This window comes from Pantherophis guttatus, chromosome 2 (genome assembly GCF_059756535.1).
Source record: "Pantherophis guttatus breed Tessera chromosome 2, ASM5975653v1, whole genome shotgun sequence".
Classification (NCBI taxonomy): domain Eukaryota; kingdom Metazoa; phylum Chordata; class Lepidosauria; order Squamata; family Colubridae; genus Pantherophis; species Pantherophis guttatus.
This window is the reverse complement of record NC_142064.1, coordinates 267,959,834-267,965,993: the sequence shown is the minus strand read 5'-3', so window position 1 is coordinate 267,965,993 and position 6,160 is coordinate 267,959,834.

Genomic DNA, 6,160 nt, shown 5'->3' with positions numbered 1-6,160 from the left:
AGGATTTGGAATGTGAAGCCAAGTAAAATAGTTTTCTTGGTCAATTAATAGTTGGGTCTTAACCCATTACTTATCAATGGCCCCAATTCTTCCTAGGGTGGGGAGAAGGACATATAGGAAACCCACCTGACATCTTTGGCAATGGCTTAGTTTATTCACTAAGGGGCCAACCCTTATCCCCACTCCACACCTTCATGCAAATGTTGAGAGAGCTTGTAATGGTATGTGAGAGTGACCTTGGAAGACCGAAAGATCGTCCCTGGTCAAGATCTCGTCAACTGGTCAATCCCTGGTCAACATGTGCTCAACTAAATCTGAGCCTGCAGCAGGAGAGTGAAGCAAGTTTATCAGAAGGAACAGGTAGCTTAATTTCAGTGTGAATTTACAATGACCTGCTCTAAAATTTGTCCTGCTTAGAAACAGCATTATTATACATTAAACACCAGAACAAAATGAAACCCATTTATGTTTCAGGGGCCTTTCCAATATTTCTTATCCTACCTGTGGCAGGGTTTCAGCCACTCTTTCAGCTCCAACACAAAGAGGTGATTCTAAAAATATTGAGGACAGCTTTTTATTATCTGTGAGACAAAAAAAATGGTGGATGCTGATTGTTATCAAGAAACAACCAGAAACAGATTCCATTCAAGATGAGCAAAAGAATTGGTGGGATCCCCAAACCTCACATCACATGGAAAGAGCCTCTCTTACCTGGCATCACATCTTGACTTTGATCTTTCTGGAAGCTCTCCCTTAACTGCAGGTCTTGAGAGGTTTTGGGCGAATCTATCCTCTCCTTGGGATACTCAGTCACAGCTTCCAAAGGTTTCTAGAAATGATGTGGCACGATAAAGAAGGAATGAAGAGATGGAAATGAATTATCATACTCCACTCTCAATCTAGCAGACCCCAATGTCCATCACTGAATTTGGAAAGTGAGAATAGAGGTATTGCCCCAAATACATTATTTGGAAAAATGGAACAATAGGTCTTCATAACCCCAGAAAATTCTATCTGAGACATTGACAAATTAAACTAGAACTGCCACAATTACATTCTCACACCTGCAACTCTTCTTGCATCTTCTCAGACTCCTGGGTCAGCAAGAAGCCTTCAGCCAGGGACACCGCCTGAGAACTGGTTTTTGCTCCATACTCCCGCACCCATTTCTCCATCTCTGGGGGAAGGACAGCCAGGAACTGCTCCAGGAGCACCAGGTCCAGAATCTGAGCCTTGGTGTGTCTTTCTGGCTGCAGCCATTGATGGCAAAGCTGGTGAAGCTGACTGCAAACATCTCGGGGACTCTTCCCCTCCTGGAATTGCACTTTTCTGAAGTGAAAGAATTGGACCTCTGAACTAATGACTTCCCCTTCTTGGCTCTTCTGCACAGGACTTGATCCATTCTTCCCACAACTCCAAGGCTGAGAATCTGGACCGTCTTTTCCAGCTCCTGCATCTGTTGGGCGTTGTCCCTCCATCTTTTCCCTGGTCTCTAATCCAGCACCAAAATGGATCCATGCATTTCCGCAGGTCTGACTAAACACAAAAGGTCTATCCAAATCTCCTAAGGCCATTATGCTCTCTTCCTTCACAGGATACTTCAGTCTCCAAAGGAACCAGGAATGATTTCCAGCTTATGTATCTGAAATGGAAAAAATATGTGTTCAATAGGACAACAAATCTGAATATTGAGCATCCTCCTCCCCCCAAAAATCAAAATAAGAAATTCTGTTGTGCCCAGTAATGACTGGAAGAAAGGGGTGGGGGGATATCTTATTAGAAAGACTGACTACTGCAGTAAATTCTGGAATGCCCTTCTAGATCAGCTTCTATTGAGGACTCCAAATATTGGATAAATACATTTAGAAATGTTTTGGATTTCTATTGCCTGCAATCTCTGCACAATCCAAATCGTATATGTCTGAGGTCACAAACAGCAATTGAGACGACTAAATTGAAGAATTAAATCAATCAACATTTGAATTTCTAGTAAAACTTTAGCCAGCAAAATCCCATCAACCTCTGGCCCAAACCCTTAGGGAAACTCCAGCTGCCAGAATTAATAAACCATCATCCAACGCATCAAGAACTAACACCTGAATAAATAAACCATCTATTCTTTAACATTATCTTTTGAATCAGGAACCTCCTAGAAACCTATTTCCCAGGTTTAGCCTAAATCAGTTTTTTTCAAACTTGGCCAACTGAAGAAGTTTGGATTCAACTCCCAAACCTTACAGTGGGCAAGCTTGACTAAAACACCAGTCCACTCAAACACATTGTGTGAATGATGAACTTCATCCCCAGGCGCACCTCCGTCCTGCAACATCCAGCCCTGCATGCAAAGCCAGCAGAAGGGACTCCGATCGCTCACTTCTCTCGGCCTAGGGAAGAGAAGGCGAGGGAAACCCCTTCTGAAAACGGGGCCAAGAAATTTGCAAGAAATTGTCCAGGAGTCAAGGCTGATTTGGAAGCACAACTCTTGTGTTTTGCAAAGCCAACCTTCTCCCTCTTCTTCCCTGCAGAGGTTTTCCCATCGAAATGGAGGGCAAATGGCTCTCTCCTTTCTGGCAATCCTCGTTTCTTCCCCCCCCCCCACCCACCTCCCTTAGGGGGACAATGCAGTGAGTCCTTCGCTTTGCTTCCCGCCCTACCTGGCTCGTGCATGCACAGGGACCGCAGGAAAACTTGGGACCCGGGGCTCCCCTCTTCTCACAACTCCGGACCTGGTGAACTTTTCCTCCTCTTCAGGCACGCTTCCGCCGCCAAAGAAAAGCCCGCCACTCGTTAAACTCTGAGCCACGTGTGGATCTCTGCATCCGATAAAAGATTTCCCTGCAGCCTCTGGAAACGCTCAGCCTAAGGCTCACAGAGCAGAGTCCGGAGCGGTATGGAAAGGGTTAAAGCCCTCCCAGTCTTTTGCCCCTGGGCAGCACGTGTCTCCCTCGAGCTCTGAGAAAGAGCGCATGCTCAGTTCCCTCTGTCATTGGAGGTGGGGGGGAGGCTGCTCGGTACTTCCAACGGCTGCTGGGGAGCGTCCCCCCTCCCCCCACCCTGTGGATCCTGCGAGCAATCCTGAGGAACCTGGGAGGGCGAGTCTGGGATAATGGGCATTGGAGTAGAAGGAAAAATTCCCTCTAAGATTGCCTATCTAGAAAACAAGTGGCATCTCCAGTTTGTAGATTTTCCTCTTTTTAATGTCTAAGAACCACCTGGGATCTTTGAGGAAAAAAAATTCTGTGGTGGCTCAAAAGTCGCTTTGCTCAAGAGCAGCTTCTGAAGAAATTTGAAGAGGCTTCAAAAATGAGTCAGAAATCTATGGCTGTGCGGTCCAAGACAAAAAAGAGGAGTTTCTCTTTGAAAGTCCCCAAAAAAAAAAAAAGCCAAAAAGTGGTTGTTGGCACACTCAGGCCTGAAGTGATGTGACATATGGGGGATGAAAGAGATACAGGGAAAAAATAGACAGGTTAGGAAAGGTAAAGTTTGTATTTATTTTCCTTTAGTGACTTCTTTTATTACAGCTGCCTTTGTCAAATCCATACCTCTGGCCGGCTGAGGAGGGTTGGAAACACCAAGAGGTTAACTGGCAATAATAAAAACAATCCCAGGGAAACGATCCTTCTAGAACAGTGTTTCTCAACCTTGGTAGCTTGAAGATGGGTGGACTTCAACTGGCTGGGGGATTCTGGGAGTTGAAGTCCACCCATCTTCAAGCTACCAAGGTTGAGAAACACTGTTCTAGAAGAACTGTGATAACAGGGTTACTAACTTAATAACTGCAATGATTCACTTAACAAAGGTGGCAAGAAAAGTCGTAAAATGGGGCAAAACCTATTTAACAAATTTTTCACTTAGCAACATAAATTTTGGCCTCAATTGTGGTCGTTATGTTGAGGACTATCTGTATACAGTTCACTTCAAGAAACGGTCAAGATGCCAACAATCCTGGATGGAAAGGTATATGGTGCTTTGAAGGTAGGGGGACAAGACCAAGCTATGGCTGTCAGGACTCCATGGATGGGTACAACGTTCCAGTCCTTCAGTCTCCTGCCTAGCTGTTTGGAACTGTGCATTCCACTTCCGAACGGTTTGAGGCTGAGGGGTTGGGAACCCAGAATATAAATGGACAATAGTATTTAGTATAACAGTATTATAGAGCTCTACTTGCATGAGGCAGATAAGCGTGCCTGCCGCTTACGCAAATGGAGCTGCACGCACTTGTGTGCACCTGTCACCCACACGTCAGACCTGGAAGCCATCTTTTTTTCAGGCCTGCCACAATTTCTACTGTGGGAAAATGGGAGGGGGGATTGTATGGAGTGTGGGTGATATGTAGTCAAAACAACATTCTTTTCAGAAAGTCAAGGCCGCTTTGCCCTGCAGCAGCGATGAGGTGACTGGGAGGCATCTTCAGTTTTGGATGGTGCCTGATTGGATCATGTGATGGACATGTGGGTGCTTGGCAGGGACTTGAACTTTCTTTTGGGTGGGGAAAACCCAGAAACACTCAGATTTGGGGTTTCCCAGATGTGCCAATATGACATCTCTTAATAAAATGGAACTTTGAGGAAACTCAAGCCTCGGAGTTTTCTTTCATTGGGGATGTTACTTGGAACACTGACACAAAAAACCATCCCACCTTCCAACACTGCAGGGCTGTCAAGCCGGAAATATTGGGAACCGCTGTTGTATAGTATAACTATACTAAGAAAAGAAACACAGAAAGAACTTGCATGTTATTTTGTATCTTTCATATTTTTTTCAACATAACACAGCTCCACAACCCTTATCGGGAGACAGAAAACTTAAACTGTCTACAATCCAGTACTTTTGCTGAATGTTTTGAGCTCAATTCAGAAAGTTGGGTATAATTTAAAACAGCGGTCCCCAAACTTTCCGGCTTGTTAGCCCAACGAGGGGGGGAGAGAGAATGGGTCCCTGCAAGGAGCAGACAAATATGTGCACGCGCAGCTCCATTTGTGGAAGCGGCCAGCAAACACACCCGCCACTCACACAAATGGAGCTTCATGCGTGAACCTGCCACTTGCACAAGTGGAACTACACACGCATGCCCACTCGCCACATACATGGCACAGTTCCGAATGGGCCACAGCCCTGGGTGGTTTAAAAGGAACCCATGACAAATTGGTGGCAATAGTGGGATCAGATCAGACTCAAGACACTCTTAAGTAAGTACCGTGTATGAAAATAAATCTTAGCTACTAAAGGAAGGGCCCTCACAAACAGCAAGATTTTGCAAGAGTCAACGATCTGGATGCATAAATCAGACCTCTCACTGGAGCAAGAAGTATGGAAAAGATAGAACAGCCAGAGAAGGGGCTCGGCCAAGTTATTTGGCCCAATATCAGAACAGAAATCTTGAGGCAACAGCAAGAGGTATCAGATAACCTCAAATAAAATTGTGGTACTTTATTAAAACTTATCTTTTTACCCAAAAGATAGTTGAAAAATAATGTGATTAATTATGTTTGATGTTTTTGAATATTTGAAACAATATAATGAAAAACAACCTGGAATATTTCTACACGTAGAAAAGGCCTTGGAGTATTTGGACTTGGCAAAAACCACAAGCAGGATTAGGGATCTACATTGTTCTGGTTTGACTAGAAAGGCAATTTATGAATGCATATCTAAGAAGGTAAAAAATTTATTTAAATTATGTGATTTGTTGATGGGGTGGCATGCCTTTTTATGGTACAAAGGAACAAAAATACAAGGGTATTTTAGAAGACATCAGATACGTGAAGCTTTATGGTTGAACTGGGAGAACGTCAAAAAATATCATTATTTGAAGATTCCAGTCTGGGTATCTACAATTGAAGCTTTTTCATATCCAGTAATATTTAAAAGGAAACAAAATATTAGGTATAGTGAACTATTGGATGAAAAGGGTGAACTTAAATTAAAGCAGGAACTAGAAGATCAGGGATGTAAGATGCACTGGTTTTCATACATGCAAATATTTTCTAGATATTGAGAGGATCTCAAACAAGAAGGGCTTTATAATGTTTTGACTAATTAGGTAAGATTTTAATGGGCTCTGATGATCATATAATTAAAAATTTGTATGGATATTTGTTAGAAGTAAAACTGGAAGAAGAACAAGTTAAAGAAGCAATGATAGCACGGGGGGGAAATT